Genomic DNA, 22,792 nt, shown 5'->3' on the forward strand with positions numbered 1-22,792 from the left:
GACACGTTTGATAAACGGCAAAGAGGATATGTGAACAGGATGTTGTAGGCTACATGGTTTGTAGAGAGAAGACTGTAAGTCTGACTCATATAGTTATCTTGAGATAGCGCTGCGCTGAAAATGGTTATCTAGAAAGTGTGAGGAGGAGTGAGTTAGGTAGGGACGAATTTAAATCTATGGTGACCGTTATTAGTTAGCGTAGGTGAATGGTGGGTCTTTTTTTTTTTGTATGGGTTAGGGTTTGGGGGACATTGAGCAATTGATGTCTGTACTAAAATTGGGTGAATGATAATATATTAATGGATTCCTGAAGATATTTGCTCTATAGAAGTACAAAGAGTTAAAGAAAATGAGTGATTTTTTTATTCAGTTTTTCTGCAAATGATTTTTTTAATTTTGTGTGGGTTTTATTAATGGTACAAGATATAAAATAGAGATTTATTTAAGAAAACACAATTCAACCCCCTTTATACGTGTAGGCCTACATGATCTGTTATATCCAGCAGTTGTACCTAAAGTAACCCATTTTTCTCCTTCACTAGGCCTATTAGTTCTTGTTGCTTATTATTAGTATACATACATACATACGCAAACAATTTTTGCATTTTTATCAGTTTCCCCATATGGATTAGTACGCTGAAGAACTTTATTTCATCGCAGGTGAAGGCCGTAGCAAAGCTTCCAACAACTTTGAAGAGAGCTCTGCAGCAGACATCCTGCTCGTCTGCAGAGCGCCAGTCAAAATACTCTACGCTGAGACAGCAACTGATGATGCCCTTAGCATCAATCCACTGTTGAACTGTCAAATGCCTGTCGCCCTAGAACTAAGTAGTGAATGGCATCCATTTCTAATGGAATAGGAAACGGGGTCCTTATCAAAGCAGGTGAGTTGATTGTCTTCAGGTAGTTCCGTTGGGTGATCTATCATAATTTGGCTTTATTTTTTCTCCATTTTGATGTTTAGTTTATACATAATGGCTTCAAAGTTTCTAACCTTCAGTGTGATTTAGTTTTTGTATGTATGTGTTCATATATATATATATATATATATATATATATATATATATATATATATATATATATATATACATATATATACATACAATCCACAAGCTTAGTAATTTTTATGTATATATATAAGGCTAGCCAACGTGAAATTCGAGATTTAAAGACACTAAAGTTTTGTATATATAAGGAAAGCGCATATATTGAAAAGAAATTAAATAATCGTTGAAATAATGTTTTGTCTTATTTGATTGTTTGTCACAGTCTTGTTGAATGCAGAGGCACTTGTGGCGTATTATTTTATTATTTAAAAACAACGTTTCCCCAATTTCCATTATGTTTTCTCATCTTCGAAGATGGAACTCTGAAAGAAAAAACAAAATGCATTGCTGTCTCATTCCATGTATTCTCGTCTGCTGACAGATGTTTTATTAATTATCTCGTGGATAGCATCAGGGCCAAACTACGTAGGCCTAAGAGGGGTATCTAGTAGAGATAGGGTTTTTAAGAAATAGTTCCCCACTTGTCTTTGGTAAATGTAATGAATATAGTACGAATTTTGTCTTTATGATCTTAGAGCAGTCTTCCTTGGAAATTATGTATGTATGTCTGTAAGTATATATATATATATATATATATATATATATATATATATATATATATATATATATATATATATATATATGCATATTATATATATAGTATGTGTGTATATATATATTGTATGTATGTGTATTTGTATGTATGTATGTCTGTTAAGTAAAGAACAAAAAGTCGAAAGGCCTTGCAGAAATCATGTTTCTCTTTCCTTCGTGGATTTTGTCTTTACTGATATATTCATCACGTTCCATATTTTCATGATTCAGGTATACATGTATGTATGTATGTATGTATGTATGTATGTATGTATGTATGTATGTATGTATGTGTATGTATGTATGCTTGCACAAAAAGATATAGTGTATTTAGAGTACTCTAAGTAATATACTGAGCCTTAGAGGAAAATAAAAGTAAAGATTACATACTCAAGTATGACGTAATGTAACGTAATCGCAATTATCGTCAACCTGTGATAAAAAGTACAGTCACTGTTATGCGTTAATTTGTGACAGTACTGTTATGTTACACCTGACTGTGACATAGAGAGAGAGAGAGAGAGAGAGAGAGAGAGAGAGAGAGAGAGAGAGCTTAGTCCGTTATGCTGTTATCAGTTTTGTTAGGATGTGTGAGATATTGACGACTATTTAAAAAAAGGAAACCCGCTTTCCATGGTGTGGGCGCGCGCGCGCACGCACGTACACACATGTAATGTATGTATATAATATATACATATATATATATATATATACATATATATATATATATATATATATATATATATATATATTATTCGTTTTCACGCTCTGCGAAAGAATAACTCACTAATTTAATTGTCTGTAACCGTCTTACTGTCATATATCACTAAAGTTAGTTTTATTTATTTCATTATTTTTGTTCATTTAGTTTTTTGGACATTGAAAGTAACTAAATAGTTAGTGAGAGGTTTACGTTACTTTTATATAATTTTTTATTCCAGTTTTGCGTAAATTTCTTTTAGGGTTAAGTTTAGTCTCATAATAATCATAATATGAAGAGTGGTCTTCTTATACAGACAGTATTAAAAATGCCATTCTAGCAAGTATCGTCTTTTGAGAGAGAGAGAGAGAGAGAGAGAGAGAGAGAGAGAGAGAGAGAGAGAGAGAGAGAGAGCCTCCATTTCACACAGAAACAGCCACGTCTCTTTCGAGACAAATATTGTGAATTAACGCCTTTGGCCTACTCGAATTTCGTCTTACAGTGATTTCCACAGTATCTCCTGGGAAAGGGAGTAACTGACGCATACCAAGTGATCGAGACTAAGTTTTGAAACGTAACGACAAACGGCTGACAAGATCAGTTATTAAAACGCTGAAGAAATGGCCAGTAAGTTCACCTTTTTAGTTTTTGTTGAAGTAATGTCAGGTTTGATTTGAAAGTGAGCGTAGGTGGTGACACAGAATAGTTTTAGTTTCACTCTTTTTAGAAGAATACGAGGATCTTTCGTAGATAGTGACCCCCAGGGGTTTTAACCCGGTATGTTTCCAGCTTTGTGGCGTGTTTAGTACAAGCCCGCTGGGGATTACCGTAAAAACGTGAACAAAAGATTGTAAACATCATAAAGATAATGACCCCCAAGAAATGTTAGTCCTAGAGAACGGCCCCCTAACTTTGTTTGGGGTCACTATCTAGGAAAGATCCGAATAAGGACTAGGAGATTCCTGACATTTTTGGAAATACTTTTCATGCAAGTATAGATAAGTCGTACGTCTAACTGAGGGAGATACTTGTCGTGATAATAAGCTTCTCTCTTGATGTCGAATTTACGTAACACCTTAGACGCGAGTCCAAATGCTACGAAAAATATGCAGTCAATTTTTAGAAATCTTCCTTTTGACTTTTCTCTCTTATTTTCTCTTTAAATTCACTAATGAAGACAGACACTAGGCCTATAATGATTCTTCCGCTGCGTACGCTAAGATTGTAGTCCTTTTTGTCTATGGATTATTGACGAAACAAAAATATCTCGTGGGTTAATTTAATTATGGATGATTTAATCCAGCCTTTGTTCCTACACAAATACAAATCTTCGTTCTTTACATAGAGTTTAGCTTGCGAACGCCACCTAAATCCTATGTAAAGAACTTCAGGTTTGTATGTTATGAAAAATACAAATTGCCTTAAAAATTTTGTTTCTTGTAAGACTTTTTTTAAATTCCGTACACTGCTGCACAATGTCTTAACTCAATTTTGAGTTGTAAAGTTCCTTCTTTCTAAAACCTTGTTCATCTCTTTGTTTTTTATATATAAATCTCTATCATTGAGGCCACCTTTCTCTGGTACGTTCATTGTGACTTCCAATTCCCAATCATCGGGCTTTGTTTTATCATTCCATGTTCTGAAAAAGTCTTTTTTTATCTTTTATTTAGAAAAATACATTTTAAAGTTCATTTTACTATTCAATACATATGCAGTATATGTAATTTATGTGCAAATCAACTGGTTCGTATACCAGGCGTCATTTCAGTTTTAACTGATCAAAGAGAGAGAGAGAGAGAGAGAGAGAGAGAGAGAGAGAGAGAGAGAGAGAGAGAGAGAGAGAGAGAGATTGGTTTACCTGTCACAGGTGCCTGCAAATAAGGCAGTTCATTTTGTAATTAATACTCTTCAATTTTATTATTATTATTATTATTATTATTATTATTATTATTATTATTATTATTATCATTATTATTATTATTATTATCATTATTATTATTATTATTATTATTATTATTATTATTATTAATTTTGAGGTACATTATTTTACTTGATATATTGATTTTCTACGCAGTTATGATAAGCAGCAATTCCACTGAGTTGTATTGCTTTTATTTTGAGGTTGAGGAATTACTTTGGCTAATATCTTTCTATTTTGTGTGTTTTTATCATATTCTATTTTTATCCACACACTTGTGAAAAGGCACTCTTAATTTATCGAGTTAACTAGTTACGATAGACTCGTGAAACAAGGAGTGGACTAGGAAAAATTATGTGTACTGCATAGTCGACTCGTTTATATATTAAGTGGCCTTTATCCAATGTAGTGAAAAATATTATGGGTGTACTATGAAAGTTACCCCAATTACCGGAATGTGAACATCACATTAGCAAAGACTTGGACCATTGGTAGCCACGGTGATTATATCTAAAGCAGCTCATTGTTGAATTCCAGCAAGATTTAAAAAAAAATTTCCTATTAACTGATCATCACCCCATGATTCACTCTGCAAAGTTACCACAACAGTGGGGCTTATCTCGAAGGAAATTGGATGAAAGCTCAGAAATAATCTTGTTATTATTAAAAACAATAATAATTAGCTGTGAAACTGAGCATCCAATATGCTGGAAAAGCATTGTCCCCATCTTAACAGTCACAAGACGCGTGACGGACAGAGCACACGGACAAACAAACTTCCTGTGTAATCTTATCTTGTCGTCCTGGCGCTAAGCTTCTCCTTCCGCTGAGGATGGTATTGCTGATACCCAGTGGGTGATAGGAACTGGGTGATATCCAGTGGGTGATAGGAACTGGGTGATATCCAGTGGGTGATAGGAACTGGGTGATATCCAGTGGGTGATAGGAACTGGGTGATATCCAGTGGGTGATAGGAACTGGGTGATACCCAGCGGGTGATAGGAACTGGGTGATACCCAATGGGTGATAGGAACTGGGTGATACCCAATGGGTGATAGGAACTGGGTGATACCCAGTGGATGATAGGAACTGGGTGATACCCGGTGGGTGATAGGAACTGGGTGATACCCAGTGGATGATGGGAACTGGGTGATAGCCAGTGGGTGATAGGAACTGGGTGATATCCAGTGGGTGATAGGCACTGGGTGATACCCAGTGGGTGATAGGAACTGGGTGATATCCAGTGGCAGTTGAGTTGTCACAGTTACAAGAGAAACTGTGGTTGATGGAAGACAGTTGTAGGCTGAAGAAGTCTTGTTTTCTTGTACGTATTTGAGCAATTTTTCTATAATTTTGTTTCATCTCCCACCTTAGAAAACTCCGCAAGGGGTTAGTGCCGTCAGTGCACCTCATGCTGCGCACTGTAGGCTTTACTGAAGGTCCCTGGCTGTAGCAACACCTTTCAGTCTAGCTCTCTGTACGTATACCTGTGTGTGTGTGGTTTCATAATCACGAAAAAATATATCTTTTCTGTTTTATTCTATTCCATTCTCGCCTCGAAAATCTTTTAGTCTAGCTCTCTGCTCCAATATGTGTGTGTTTGTTTTCATAATCGCGAGAGGAGATATCTCTGTGAGGTAGGGGCTTGATTGGACGTTAAGTTTCAAGGTCAACCTCGAAACCAGACCTTATCTTGACGTATCTCAAGATGGGAGTTTTCGATTGTGTCTGATCCTTGACAGATAAATCCGTGATAGCGGACATTAAATAATGGACAGTTGAAGAATCTGGTTTGCAATAATCAGAGTTTTGTTTTAATTATGTATAGATATCATCTGAAGCAGATTTTCTGGGGGAATTAACTCTTATATTGATATCCACACATTGCAGACACATATATACATACATACTAAAATAGCAGGTTAATCTGAAATTTCAAGGGCAAAGAGGTATTTACTTGGTTGGCCTAGATTAAAGTCAAGGAATTATGAAGCCTGCTCTGAACCTCTGGACTAGAATCAGCAGTGTCTGGGATTACTGAGAAACAGAAGATTTTTGGGGTGACTACAAAAAGTTACATAGATTTGTCAAAAGATTTTGTGAGTGCAATTGATTATTGCAAGGAAAAAAATTATAACAAAGTGAGATAATTGAGATTTGTTCAAATTGGATTTGGAGAATGAGTGGTTGTGCTAGGTGATTTCAATGCAAAAGTAGGTGCCAGAGCGGGAGATACAGTAGACTTGGCAAGCATGGAGTTCCTGGAGTGAATTAGAGTGAAAAAGGCCTTAATAGATTATGCTTTTTATAAAAAGATATCCATTCAGAAAATATTTTGTCTCTTTCACTACAATATATTCTCTTAATAACACATGACAATCCGTTATTCCCAAAGATTCGAATCCACTACAAAACGACGACAACTCTCAGCTCTTTTGTTTTTCAAGAAGAAGAAGGGACCCTTATTTATCATGACGTCATCATTACTTAATAGGGTTACGTCACGTTCTGCTGACAACCAACTGAACATGAGTTGATTTTACTGCGACGAGCATTTTCTCATCACACTACCCACCAACTGATCTTTTCTCAGACCCCCATTGCTTTCTTTTTTCATCTAGCTTTCTTTTCCTTTCTTTCCAGTGGCATATTTTCACTCGTTATCATCGTTCAAGGAAAAACCAATTCCTGTAACTGCATTTTTTAGAATTCCACTCCTGAGTGAGACTATTGTTTTATGTGTATTAGCCCTGAATCAGCCAGTGGAAATGAGAGAGAGAGAGAGAGAGAGAGAGAGAGAGAGAGAGAGAGAGAGAGAGAGAGAGAGAGAGAGAGAGAGAGATCACCACTTTACAGCTCTTCATGGTTGAGACAGTGGTTATTTTAGTTAAGGGCGTGACGTCACTTCCTGTCCGCCTGGGTCCAAGTTTATGATCTTTCACTGAGCTGACGATAATCGCTGTTATTATAAATTAGTCTCGTGAGAAGATTCGGCCAAATGGATTGTTCAGAAATTAGCACTGGTAAATGAAGTGATAATTAAATAAGCTGAAATAATTCGCTTCATCTAAATTACGTAAAGAACTAATCTAAAGATTAAAGAAAGAAAATTCTTAATGATATGTAATTCAAAATCAATGTTGCACCAGAATTTTGTACACACTGGTCCTAAGCTCAATATCATGCTGTAACAACAACAACACGGAATAATAATAATAATAATAATAATAATAATAATAATAATAATAATAATAATAATAATAATAGTCATTAGTGTTAGTCTTTAAATTTGTCAAAAGGAAATAAAAACAAACTCACGTAATCCATGTAAATAGCTAAAAAATTTCCTCCTCAGAATAAGAGTGAGGAAACCTGCGTGTTTTCCTCTATTTAATCAAACCATTTACCTCAATTCACACCAGAGGAAGTAAAATAAAAGTCTGGTTAACAAACAGACATAACCAAACGGAATACCGTGAGGAATGTTAAGAAAGGAAGGAAAAAAATATCGCCATGAGACTAGGCAAAGCTTGACGATACAATGGTGGCTTACTTGTTGATGTACCATTTAAATCTTTCTCCTGGGTTTCTGTCAAGTGACGTGGACGTCAGAATTTAGAGTTTTCGTCGTGAATACACTAGAAGTTACCAAAGATTTAAATATGGAAATGGAGCTCTGATCAGAATAAATGAACTTGAGTGGCATGGCTCTAGATAAGTGTAAGAGAAAGAGCGACTAGGTCTAGGACTTTCGTACGAGTGGGAGAGTCGGTTACTGTCTGGGCAGAATTGAGTAGTTCCCCTGTGGTTGGCAGTCTTTTGTTTTTATTTTTTTTTATGCTGTTCCGCTTCTTGACCCTTCTGTGCTTTAGGCCATGAATAGACTAGATAGTCTGACGTATCTCGTGGTGCGTAAGAAACTTTAAAATGAGGTCATCCAAGATGGGGAACCCTCTCTTTTATTTTGAGCCTTCTACAAAATCAAACTTGCTTGACAAAACGATCTGTATAATCCTTTTCATCCGTCCGGTTGGTTGCTCATTACATCCTGCAATGTCCGTGCGTTTTATTTTTGCGTTTTTGATCCGTTTGGTAGTCCTGCGTATCAACTAACTTAATCATGGCTTCTAGTTCCAAAATATCTTGGACTAACCTTTTAATAATGGATCGCAAAGAATGATTGTTGGCATCGGCTGCGCCCGAAGGCGAACTAGACCCATGTCGTGGGCACGCTAAGGGCCACACGTCCTAAATGCATCCCGTGCCCCTCACCCTCCACGTCTACCCTCGTACCAACCAAGCTGTATTCTCTCCATTGTCGAATGGCCTTGGGCGAGATATCTCATAAGGTTGGTACTCATTACTCCTACCCACTCCTATCCACTCCTTCCCAGCCACTCCCATCCCCCCCGCCATCCTTTCCTCCCTGGGTGTAACCGACCCATACAGATATTTAACACCGTCTGTCTCTCCCGGACTCCTGATTTATTTCTTTGTCTCTCCGTCGAAACAATGGCTTCAAGATGAGTGACTGCTCTCTAAATAGAACTGAATGATGATCATCTTTCTTATATTACATTAAAAGTCATTGTGGGTATTCAGTAAGAGCCCGTGCTGACACAACGCCAGCTTATCCTAATGACTAAATCAATATTCCGGACACGAACATGGTTGCGTGTTCAACAGACAAGAGGAGGCTGTTTCCCCTTCCAATTCTGTTGAACATAACGTTGCGCTGTTGGTGTTTTATGCGATGTCGTTAACGTCACGGGTACTGCCAATCGAACGCTGCTGTGCAGTACAGCAGGGGAACTGGTCCTACCCCCACCCCCTGCCCGAAAAAGTAGTCGATAAATGAGTGGCTAAGCAGGAAATCATCAACGGTATCACAGGAACCAATCCAAACGCATTCGAATTTCTTCTGGGTGTGGGTCATCTAAGCCACACACTGAAACCCTGCCTCTCTCTCTCTCTCTCTCTCTCTCTCTCTCTCTCTCTCTCTCTCTCTCTCTCTCAAGCAATATCATTTTGCTATTGGTATTTGAACTGTAACCCCAAACTGATGTTCATTATTTCACGAAGCCATTCTTGATTTGCGAGGAAGAATTCCCTATACACAAACATTTCTTCATGAGACTATTTGTCTCGGAGACAGCGAAAGGTTTTTGGCATGTTTATAATAGTGTATATGTTGAACCAGTATTTGTGGAAAGCGAAGCAATATTTGATGCTTTGTCAATGTCTTCTGTGCGTTTTTAAACGTTGAATGCTTTTTTTACATAAGAAATATTAATGACAATCAGTTTATTTAAGTGAACTTACCTCACAAATGATGACAATGCCTGTATCATGAAAATTTGACAACGTTTGTATGTACCGTAGCAGAACAATGCCTTATGATAAATTCAAAAATGTTGAAACTTAAACTCGTGCCCACTCTATTTAAGTACTCGAATGGGGGCAGGGTCCTCGAATGGCCAGAGAGAGAGAGAGAGAGAGAGAGAGAGAGACGCCGTGGCATATGTGAAAAACCATTTCCGGTTTGGGATCGTACGTTAGGCCGACATTCACCAAGAGAACTTGGTGATTAAACTGTTTAGTGTGATGAATTCTAATTTTGTCACGAAGGTCAGTGAATGCCTCTAGACTTATTTTCAATTTATTTCATACACAGTTTGAGATTAACAAGCTATCCCGAGTTGCTGTTAGTGCCAAGGCAATGTTCATTTGTATATATCTTATCAATTCGTGTGACATCCGGTTTGTGGTTACGTCACGAGTGCGTGTGTGTGTGTGTTTGTGCGTGAAGCTGTTGTAACTGTCCTTAAATTGACTGATGAACTGTTCTGCTGATGATGGACTGTTTTTCCATGTTGATTTTGGGTTTATCTCGATCTTTTGAAATTCAGTTTTTTCAGGGCAAACGCTGTGGAATATAGACGCACCGGTGCGCTCTAAGTAGTTATCACATGGCTTCCAACGTAGAAAGTTTACTTTAAATTTACTCTTATAAACCTATGAGTTTTAATATGTATATTGTAGTACGCAGTGCAACAACCATTATTAGTTATATTTTGACAATTTGGAATGTCGTTGGTGTTATAAATCAGATTATTTTAGACGTATTTGATTAGACTTTCAGACAGTCTCGCATCTTATGTGTGTTTAAATGGTACAAATTATTATTTGACTTTGAACCTTAGCTAACTTTAGCCTTTGAAATGTTATGTTGCGTTATCTACTCCAGAAATGTGACCTCATTTCGTGTTTGTTCATCCCCTTTTGCGGTTTATCTGTTAGGCCTAAGGTAGTTAGGAGCATCTTGAGTGTCCGTGCCGAAGGTTTCAGCTTTGTATAATGATTCCATTGACTAAATATTTCCGCTTAAGGTTCGTCCATGATTTTCAGTCGTCGTAATAACTGTATTCCCCAAAATAATAATATAATAAAACCCGCTAAGCTGAAATCGGTCGAATGAGTCTAGACTAAGGGATATGATCTCCATTTAACAGTCCTGAACTGAGAGAAAGTTGGTGCCACAGATGCCGAATTAGTTTCAGGAACTCTGAAAGAGAAGACAGCTGTCATTGAACGGCTCACTTGCAGGCCGTTCCGCACATGTGTTCCTTAACACCTGCTTTTGATTGAAGCTCTCCATAAAGCTATGTAGTGACAGAGAGCTCTGTCTCGCTGCTATAATTTACTCGCAAGGTTCTGAGAACTGTGAACTTTACGATGATATCATAACGTGAGTTGATGAAGAAAGCTATCTCTCGCTCTCTCTCTCTCTCTCTCTCTCTCTCTCTCTCTCTCTCTCTCTCATATATGTATGTACGTATGCATGTAACTATGTAACAAATACATTCTTTGTATACAGTTACAGTCAGTCAAACATATCGCTAACTTTCAGTCCATTATTCAAGTTTATTTTATATTTAAAACTGGTTAACCCAAAGAAACACATTTTGAGAGAAAAAATATAACAGTGAAAAGTATAACAACTGCTGGTGGGAAGTTCCAATAACCACAGAGATCTCCATCACAAGAATGGGGAGATCCACTGCTCTGTTATCTAATCAGGGCTTATCTTATCAGCCTACACACTTGGTTTACTGCTCTACGAACACGGCGCCTACGCGCGTCTAAACGCTTGGGCACTTTCTTGCGTTGGAAAAATACTCAGAAATCTTATATCTTTTCGTTAGTACTAGGGCTGTCAAGGCGTCCCTAGAACCATTGAAAATAGATGAATTGTTCTTGAGATGAGACTGTTCTTGTTAAGGCTTCCATGAGCAAATGTGGTCAAAAAGTTGGGTGCAAGAAAGATACAAAAGTGGTGCAAAAGGTTTATATCACTGAAATAAATGCAACGCAAGTCAGTAATTTAAAGTGTCTCAGACAGAGATTATCATATCGGAATCAAATATTCATTTGCAAGCAAGATGCAAGCTTCCACCTGATATTTTCTGCCACTCTTGTTAAATACATTGCATTTCAACAAAATTGTAGGCCTAAATTGGCATCAAGTGGTTTAGGTCTAGAACAAAGTCTTATCGTTTGACCTAACAGGTACATTGATTTTTGCTTCTTTACCGAACATAATAATAATGAGAAACTTATCTTTTTTATATTTTGATCAGGGTTAAGTATAAAATGTAAGAATTAAATTGTAGTTTACTCTGATTTTAAAATGATTAACGTATTCCACTGTAACAATCAGTTATTGGTAAAATAACAAACAAAAGGCTTTCATGGAATATTTTTCTTAATAGATATATATTAAAACTGCAAAATTTCACCTGTAACAGAAAAAAAATTGTCAGAAATCTGCTGGCCTAAATGGAACTGCTAAAATGTCCAAATTTTTATGTGGGTGATTTAAACGCAAAGTGCAAACTGCTGCGTCATATCACACTCTTTATTAGTATAAACACTTAACAATTCTGCTGAAAGTTGCTATAAAAGATACAGATTTCATCACCTACTACAAAAAGAGCTAAAAAATGCCCTAAGAAACCGTACGAAATAACAGGTGACGGTAAAAAGTAACCGAGCCCCAGCTCACTCAAGCCAAAGGCCGGGCTGACAGTCGGTTTCCTCCGCCGAGCTGGTTGAAATTGAGATGGCTGCTTGTGGGGTCCGCCGTTATTGATTTTCGTTGCTCTAGCATCGCTGCTGGCTCGGTACGAACGACTTCGCTGATTACCGCCGGACTGCCAGACAGTCCGGAACTATGAAATTCACTGTGGGATTATTTATGAGATATTAAAGCGTTAGATTTTGGGGTATGGGCGAGAATCGTTGGTGGTCGCGGGCTGAATGTCCGCTTGGTGTTGGTGGGAGACGAAGATGGCTTTTTTTTTTTTTTTAAGTTTTTCTTATATTTTGTTCCAGTTTTTGACGCTTCTGGACTTTTGAATTCTGTTACCCCTGGGTTTAATTATAGGGTTCCTGTATCCAGGTCGTTTATTGATTATAAATATTTTAGAGTTAATGAGTATTTCGAATTTGACATCGGCCTAGGGCCGTAGTTGAATCACTTTGGCTCTTCATAAGCAAGAGCTTCCAAATTGGCAACTCTTGTTTAAACATCATGGCAGGTGAAGGAGACTTTAAAAGAGGCACCCCCTCTCAACCCCCTCCCCCCCACAATCCTCGCACCATTAAGAAACACACAGTCGACACACACACACACAAAGCTATAATTGTTGCATGCTGAATATGAAATGGAATGTGTTGCCTGTGAGTCAAGAGTTATTTTAGTTATAAATAAGGCCATGCTTTTGAAATATGCTTGGCTACTATTACTCAGGAGGAAATAGAAATAGGTATCTTACTAAAACCATAGACGTCCTTAGCTTCCAATGAGATTACATGTGAGACTGTATGTTGTCTTTGACACTCATAAAATTTGTACATTCTAGAGAGGAAATTTTTCAGATCAGGGAGGAATTTAAGCTGAATTTATTATATATGGTGAAATTTTCTTGAGGGAATTTTAATGGTGTTATTTTTGGGGGAGAGGAATATTATGCTTTTAGTTGTATCCAGTTGGCAACGAGATTTTAACCGAAGATGATTCAGGCAATTGTCCATCAATATGGCGAAGTTGCCAGAGAATACAATAGTCGCAGAAAAAATAATCAGTTTGGATTATAAAGGAAGCATCATTATTTTCATTCCTTTGCTTATTTTTCTCAGGATTTTGACTTTGAATGACTTCTAAGACTTTGGGGACTCCGAAATGACCATCACAATTAGGACCAAGGTATAGGGGAACAAAAGTTTCATAGGACCAACTGTGTCACCGCAGACTTCCCTTCATGAGGGCAGACCCAGACTCCACCCACCCTCCATCCCTCCTCAAAAATGATTACTCCTCTTCTTACAAAATTCAGACTAGACAGCTTTCTATATTTTTCATTATGTTGAATTAAGTTCCTGCACACTAAAGTCAGGTAATTTCTGATTTTGCAGCGGTTGATTGACACTGCATTTAGAAACCTGATAAAGCTGTGGCGTGTTTTTCCTACGAATGAACATATGCACAAATTGTGCGCAGACAAGAAAAACCTAATTGGGTGTTTTTTAAGGGTTCGAGGCGTACTGCGCCAACCAAACAAAAGTAATTAAACGTATTATAAGGTATTAGAAATACATCATAAATTCCAGAACGTTTGCTAGTTTTTCGTATTGATATTATTTGTAAGTGAAAAATTTTACTCACACACATATATACACATATATGTGTGTATAATTGATGTTTGGAACACTGGATGAACCGCGGTTGATTTTATCAGCATTTTGGAAGTGGGGGCCGCTGATTGTGGGGTGGGGGGAGAGTCCATTGTGAATGAATGGAAGACATACGATTTGGTCGCTAAGGCAATGTGCACCAAAAGTATTGTGCCAGAAACAGCTGTCGTATAGGTCTAGCCCCATCACCGCTACTGGTTATTGATCGTCCGTTGGACATCATTATTTGGTGTGATTTGAGCACCAGGGGCTTTATTTAAACAGCTTGTCCTATTATGCAAGACCATGCAGATCGAATTAGCGCTCGTATAGATTTATTTTCATTAATAGAGAAGGAGGAAGACGCCGTTTTTCATTTGCTGTGAAAGGAAGAGTGTACTGGAACTTTTAAAAACGAGAATAGACCTATTACACTGCTTTCCTCTCTTTTGCTTTATTTTGTAAGCATTAACTTGTATACGTAGGACTGTGCGTGTTCTAGATAAAATTCACGTCCTTCTACATGAGTTTGGCTTTGGTTTATTAACTTTAATAAACCCGCGGTTCCATTTCCGGCTAGCGGTTTAGCCGAGCAGGTTTCTTGATGACCGAAACCGTATCACATGTCAGGTCCTTCCGTTTGGTAGAACTTTTGTTGTGGTATACATTTCTCTGCTGTTATTACAATTAATTTTTTTTGCTGTTCTCAATGCATCTAATACAATATGCCTACCGAGATTTTTAAATTTCTTTTCGACTGTCCTAATAACATATATTTCATCAAAATTATATACGGGGCTATGTACGAGTGATGGTCGCACCAAAACTGTAGACGTAATAAATCCAGTTGAATCTAAATTGACAATTTTATTGCACAAACTTTGAGCAACGCAAGCTATTGCTTTCGATCAGGTGTTTGTGCATCAAATTGGTCAACAGTTCGACAGTTTCGAGTACCCGAGACAATGGCATTGAAGTCACCTATTGTTAGTTAGGACTGCTGTAATAAAATGATTGCATTTTAGAAAATGGTGGACGTTTAATTACGCCTAAGTTTGGTTATCCATAGATTGCTGTAATAGAAGCGATTACAGGTGTTACAGTTTGCAACCATTGTTGCACATTCTGGCTTGGAATGGATTGGAATAGAATGGAATATAGAGTTTGGGCCAAAGGCCAGGCACTGGGACCTATGAGGTCATTCAGCGCTGGAAAGGAAATCGAGAGTAGGTACGTTTGAAAGGTGTAACAGGAGGAAAACCTCGCTGTTGCACTTTGAAAGAGTTGTGAGGAGAGGGTGGAAAGCAAGATGGAAGAAAGATAATATGAATGGAGATATAGTAAAAGGAACGAAAGGGGCTGCAGTCAGGGGCCGAAGGGACGCTGCAAATAACATTTAGTAATGCCTACAGTGCACCCCGTGAGGTGCACAGACGACAGTATCCCCATACGGAGCATTCTGGCTTGGAAAACCACAATCACTCTGGTCTGTGTGTAGACCTATAGTCAGTGTTTCTTGTTAGTTAGGACTAGACCTATTGAGGTATCTCACCATTCCAACGATGTTTTTGTAAATTACGACACGTGTTTGTGTACCAGATGGAATTTGAGCTTATAAAACAAATTTATCCCAAAAGAAGGTGCTGTCATACACATGTATAGAGTATTACCAATTACAAGGCCTTTGTGTATACCACTTGGTAGTTTGCTACTGAAATTTACAAGTATATCTCGAAAGGTGGATAAACATTCAAGTAATACTAATATGATAATGTATTGTAAACTAATCTGTGTTCTGAATACTGTAAAAAAAAAAAATGTATCAATATCACTTTCATTTAGACATTACAATTTGTTAATTGTTCCATACCATATTTGTCAATAGATTTAAAATTCCAGTCTTGTGTGCATTGAAGTCTCCAAGTAATGGTAATGGTCTGGGTAACAGAAACGTTTGTGATGATGAAAATATTTTACATTCTTATGTTTTGCAATATGTATAGTTGGTGTATATATATCAATTTTATAGCCCCATGTACTGCAGATATGAACACACTGGTCTTGATAGTTTGTTAGAATGCACCTAATCAGATTCATGTCTGAAATCTGCTTACAGTCCAGTGATTTCATTTAAGGATTGAATTTTAAGAGCTGTCATATTAAGGTGACTGCCTGCTTTGCAGTTGATTTCATTTAAGGATTGAATTTTAAGTAAGAGCTGTCATATTAAGGTGACTGCCTGCTTTGCAGTTGCTTTTCAGCAGTTATTTGTTTCCTTTTGAATAATTTTTGAACTTAGTTTGGTAAGTGGAAGAGTGAGTAAAGTGTTGGCATACTTTTCTTTGATTTGTATTGGGTATTACTGTACTTGATTCTAAGTGCCCCATTGAGTTTACAATTTTTTCCATCATTGGCGTAGAAAGCTGGTTACAGACTACTTGACTTACTGCATTACTTATAAGACCATGTTCAAAAAAAGTATATAAAATTAAATATTTAAAAGGAAACTAGTAAATTTTTCAGGACAGAACTGAAAAGTTCAGGCTTGTGGTATAACTTTTATTCTACAGTCAAGACTTAGGCACAATCAAAGATTACAAAATCACTAAGCTGGGTCCCTCAAGAGTCAAGACTCACAGACTTATTCACTGGTGGCTGAACACATTGTTTCTCCCAAGAACTGTCAAGATTCCGCTTCATGAATTTAAGGTCCACCAATGATACAAGTCATTTTAAACCATTTTACGAAGATAAATGATCAGCAGCTATGAAAAATACCAATTCATTTCACAATACAGCTTTGTTCACTTCATTGTGATTTTGTCCTGAGCATAACAAAATAGCTACATACAGTGATCTCTCTTTTAAAATTCCCCATGAACAGCATATAATGATTTCCTGATAAAACAGAGTTTTGCTAACAAGCCCCAGTCTTGCATTATACAGTAGACATTACAAAAAAAAAAAAAAGTTGGGACAATCTTAATACACTTTACATAATAAACACATAATAAAATACAAATAATCATAAAACTAAACAGCAATTCTCTTGCTCCTGCAAACTTAAAAGGTAGGGAGTGCCTTTACTACCCCACCTTATAATTAAACTTGAATATTGTATCTGCTTAGATTATTTGACTCCGATTTCCTTTTCAGGCTTCTCCTGATACAGTACTATTGTCTACCACATACATAAACTGCATTATTTCCAAACGAGACTTCTGGATCGTCTCGTCACCAAGATGCTGAAACTACCTTTTCTGGAGAATGGCTTTATTCTTCTTTTACATACAGAGGTAAGTTATCAAGTCTTTTGTTATTTATACCAATGACTAAACAAATAAAACCTCGACAGGTTTCATATCTCAGAGGTGTGAATGTATACAGTACTTGTTAACTACTACTCTGTGGATGTTAGTCCTTGAAATATTTTTAATTACCGTTCCCCTTTTTTGACCTTCCGCCAACTATCGTGCTCCCTAAACATGACCACCTTCTAGAGCATTATAAGGATGTCTGGTGGGCAAACGTACAAGACTTCCTCAATTAAAATAATGCAGCTGAGATTATAACTTTATGAATAAAGGACATCCTTTCCTCAACACAAACTCTCTCTCCTCTCCTGTTACAGTACCTTACTTTGCCCAGTCTTGCTTCTTGAATATCTGGCTTTAAGTAATGCCCATGTCAGTTACTCCAAGTATCAAGTCAGTAATGCATCTTTGTAATTGAACTTGAAATATGGGTTTGTCACCTAATGAGAGAGGTACTTAAACTAAGAACGTAGTCTCTTACTCAATATAATTATGGTCCAGAATCATAAAAGCTCCTTAACAACTTCTGTAACTTAATTTCCTTGTCCCTTTCATCCTGTCTGGGCTCCTTCTCAAAAGAAGGACGCTGAATTCTATTTCTAAGATAATTCTTATAGTCTTGGATAGAATACTTTTCTTTTCCCTCATCCTACGCCCTACCATCATTCTTTGTCTTTTTATACTTTGGTTTTATACAATTATACGTTTTTAGTTATGAAGGTAACAAACTTTTCCATGAATCGTTATTATTTTCTGAAACTAAAAACTACTGGCACCATTCTCTCCAGCCTCACTCACTGCTTAGCCTTTATCTCTGGGGAATATTCTGACATTCTTAATACCTACTAAAACATTTGGCACAGTCAAGATGAAAATTGTATCCTAATTTTCATGATTATCACTCTATATGGCTCTCATAATGCATTTCTAGTTTTATATCCAAATGTTTTTCAGCTTTCACTGACAGCATACCATCTGACTCCTTCCCTTCTGATCTCATCAACAATTCTTCATTGTTTGTCTTCTAGAATGTATTGTCTCTCCTATGCAAATTTTTTCTAATGGTTAAACCCTCTATTGTATAATGTACCACTTACAACCCTACCTCCACATATTCTGCTGTTCACATGAAACCCCGAGTTAGTTTCTCCTTACCAACTCTGCTTGCAAAGAATACAAAATGACCAAGTCATTTTTAATGTATTTCCTCCAGGAGACGGTTTCTGTTACTTCCCCTTCATTTCTGATTTCCAAATATTCCTTTTGAAGAGATTGAGCATAATTCTTCTATATTTCAATTATTTACCAGTATACATGACTCTGTACAGGCATCACCTGTTCAAAATAGTGCTGTCATATCTGGGCTATTACTTTTACTTTTACTTTCATAATAAAACTGTCTCTTTCATATCAGGGCTATTTCTTTTGCTTTCATAATAAAACTGTCTCTATCTAATAAATCCATTTAGCCAATAACACTCCCAAAGTAGTTTTAGACTTATTTCTGTTGTAAATAATAAGCCTTGCTGTCTCTCTCTATTTGTATTAAACTGTACTGTACGGTATTTACAATATTCAGTTAACTGAGCTCCCAAAAACAATTGGTTCTGTGGTGGCTCTGCCACCTGTCCACACACTGGAAAATTTTCTCTCCTCTTTTGTTTTCTAAACTTGTCAAAAGCTTTCCACATTTACAAAGAGGGCCTATTCTTCTTGCTTATCCTTCAGGCTAAAGTTAGATAAAAGTGTTTCTCTGCCTATCCCGTAAGTCTTCACAAAAAGACAAGTGTTTTGCTTTAGACTACTGCACAAAAAACTTAAAACTTCACTTCTAAATTGCAGTGAATCTGTATTCTATCCTATAATATTGTCCAGCGATTCTTCACACTAAAGTACGGCAAATTAAGAGGCAAATGAGTAGCTAAGATACTTTTGCAGCAAACTTTTGACTAGAGTGCAATACTGTATACTGTACTCTACAATAAATATATAGTTGGTGAACACGTCGTCTTAATAATACTGAATCTACTTAGTGCAAACACAAGAAACAAAATACCCTTAATCGTCTAAAGTATAAATATATTCTTCTATAAACTAGAATATGATAGTAAATTACCTCAACATTATTCAGAATATTAATTAAAATTAATAATTACTGCCACCTATTATTTATATGCTGTCAACTACAAGCACGAATTATTGATATGCTATTAAAACTCTCAATTAAAACAACGATCATAAACCTCCCACAATAACCATCGTTCCTCATATGATTCACAAGTGTTTTGATGTCCAAGATTGTTGAACAGTGAAAGTGATAAATTATGATAGAGCTATGTAAGCTATAAATATGTGGACTATTTTTCAAACTGTAATTCCAGTTAGAATATCACATTTAAAGAGCTTAAAAAGAAGTCATTTCAATTTCAAAGCGAAAGCATAGCACATAAACATCAAAACCCTTGGCAAATCATACACTCTGTAGATTTAGCTGGGGCTCCCATTTAACACAAATGGGTAGAAAGACCCCATACAGTGGTACATAAAAAATTGTATAAATTGCACCGGGAAATATGCACTGGTGGTTTAATTTCATCCAGCTTGATGAAGTTACAGTTATTTCTGTGTGGATGCTTAACCCTTCAAGCTTCCTTGCAAGATTATCACAAGCATTATCAAGAATATCACAGTCATGAAATACTGTCCTAAATCAGTGAGGATTACAATTCCTAACTGGTCACGTCTTGGTGTCCGCAAAAATCATATACAGACCTGTTTGTTGCATCTAGAACTAAGGAGCAAAATACAGTTGTTTTGAAAGTCTTAAAGTATTACAAAGAAAAGGAAAGATACATGGTTGTTAATTTGTGATGAATTTCGTTTTTTCTTCTTTACGCTTTCCAAAATTTATAAAAAGCTGATGTAAATGTTGTCCATAAAAAACAAAAGAAAGGATTTAATCATTATTGGCTGGCAAAACTTAGTAAAACCTGAAAGATATTGATAAAATACTGAAAGCTCTTTACACTAAATTAGGGGCATTGAATAGTGTAAAGATTGTATAACAGTAGAGGGAATCAGTATACATTTACATCACAGTAAAAACACAGGACTTGATGAATTGTCATGAGTACAATTCTCTTTTCCAGACCAAATAATTAATTTTGTTTCTTCTGTTATTTGTACAATGTTCCACTCACCTTATCTTTTACAGTAAGCTTTACCCAAATTTATTCTGTGTTTTTATGTTACTGAAAATATCTTATTGTAAATAACTTTGAGCTTTTTATCAGTATACTTTATTTTACTCTGGTCTGCCAGTCAGTTATGATGTATATCTTGTATTTTTTTTTTATTTTGAAAACTTATCTTGACACTGTTGTTAAGAATGAACTAAATAAACATAAATAATTAAATATACTACTAAAAGAAGGCAATGCTTGATAAATGAAGTTACCCCGTACACACTATTAAGTGCAGAGTATCTTGGTTCAGTATTCCATGACAATTCCCTCCACAGGGTATAACCTCTCACAAATTTTCAAATATACAAATGCAAGATTTGAAATGCAGACTAGGCTACTTTTAACTTTCCAAGAATATCTGAAACTGTTTCAACATATACATAACATGAATCTTGTGCCCTGACAAAGCAGTCATAATTTAAATTTGCCTGGTTGGAAATCAAACATTATCACCTGGATTCTGTGTCATGTAAGTCACAAATCTACTTCGATTTAAATCTTGGCAATACACAGTACTGCATTTTCTTCAATTTAATATATTTCTAGGTAATTTTTTGTCCTGCCTATCAATTTTGTAGCATTTCTTAAGAAAAACGTTAACCTTATGCCGTTCAAACTTTCCTTTTAACTTTCAGCAAAGGGAAATCGCTAACTGATGCAGTACAGTATATTCCTACTTATTTATGACAAATGCCTCTTGAAAAGTTAAGCCTTTTCATACTAATGCCCTCTCTGGTGATATTTAATCATTCATGGAGCAAAGATTAGAGGACTAAATGCTACAAACTCTTACAAGATTATGCTGAATAGCGTTTTTATAAAGATTAAAGCAGAATGAAAATGGTTTTTAAGTTGAATGGTAGCAAGCTCACAATATATCAGTAGGAATTCCCTGTGGAAGACCAAAAATTCCATCTGTTGCAGTTAGCAGTATTTCACTTGGCACATTCATGATCTAGCTACAAACATTTTTTTATGCTACATTGTAAGAAAGAAAAGTACAGATGTGCAATTAAATTTTTCTGGAGACTTGAAAAGTGTCAAAAATATACCACACTGGCCTAGATGTTTCTATGGTGAATTTCAACTCCTACAAAGCTTAATTTTAGCAAAAACCATATCTAGATGCATTAACTATAACTATACTAGAACAATAATGACCCCATACTTCAAAAATTTACATACAGGCAGTCCCTGGTTTACGACGGGTCCGGCTTACGACGTTCCGAGGTTATGACGCTTTTCAAATATATTCATCACAAATTATTTCCCGGTTTACGACGCATGTTCTGGGGTTATGACGCGTCATACGCCAATCTGAAGGAAGAAATATGGCTCCAAAATGGCAGAATAATCAAAATTTGGAGGCCTTTTTGATGAAAAACTCAATAAAAATGCAGTTTACATCGTTTTCAATACACCCAGAGCATTAAAAGTAAAGTTTTCTTAGGATTGTTGACGATTTTTCGGTTTACGACACGGCGTAAAAACGGAACCCCCTTCATAAACCGGGGACTGCCTGTATATAAAAACAGCAAACTCAAGTTTCCAAAACCTTTTGGATGGAGAGTTTACCAGAAATATCTAAAATAATGAAGTAAACTTCTATGGTCTCTCTTTATTTAGGTATTTGTGAAAGCTTATTAAATCTTTAGTATTTACATAAGCTGGCTCCACTGCCAACTTTTGAAGACGCTGTGATAAAATCTGGCACCAAGTTGTTAAAAAGAAATATGTCTTCATAGCAAATGCAGAAAAGCAACCTTATTAAAATCCCCATTTCCAGAAGCTTCAATAATTAGTTCAAAATACAAATTGTAACAGTAACAGTCACTTTTAGATAAACAGAACATGCATAAATGTACACCACAGCGAAGTAGAAAAATAAGAGAATGGCACTTTGCAGTTAACAGTACAAAGAATTATAAAGAACACTTTCACTCTTCTTATACAACCTATATTCATGCCGTAAATGTTCCCAGGTACACCAGTCATTTGTTTGACAGGCAAAAGAGGTACTTCCCCAATGCTTTCAACATCTCGATTCAAAGGTGTGTCTCAGAATTCCTTTTCCATGAGCCTGTGATACTGCTAACAGGTTTTCCTTGTTGTCTAGGTGTTTGCTTTGCAGAGGATTGCTGTATCAGTGCTAATTGTTAGTATTAATTAAATATATTTGACAAGTAACCACTTTTTCGATGTAGTAGTGACCAGTTGTATTAGTGTTTTGTGTGCTGTCA

At 36.3% G+C, this 22,792-nt stretch overlaps 1 long non-coding RNA gene across 1 annotated transcript in view; it reads left to right on the forward strand.

Moving 5' to 3' along the window:
• Positions 1-660: 660 nt before the first annotated feature.
• LOC136852367 (uncharacterized) overlaps positions 661-22,792 on the forward strand; it is a 29,978-nt gene continuing 7,846 nt past the window's right edge. Inside the window, exons 1-2 of the long non-coding RNA XR_010857115.1 lie at positions 661-884; positions 17,150-17,289. This is a non-coding gene — a long non-coding RNA (uncharacterized lncRNA). The remainder of the gene's footprint in view (positions 885-17,149; positions 17,290-22,792) is intronic.

This window comes from Macrobrachium rosenbergii, chromosome 25 (genome assembly GCF_040412425.1).
Source record: "Macrobrachium rosenbergii isolate ZJJX-2024 chromosome 25, ASM4041242v1, whole genome shotgun sequence".
NCBI classification, from domain to species: Eukaryota; Metazoa; Arthropoda; class Malacostraca; order Decapoda; family Palaemonidae; genus Macrobrachium; species Macrobrachium rosenbergii.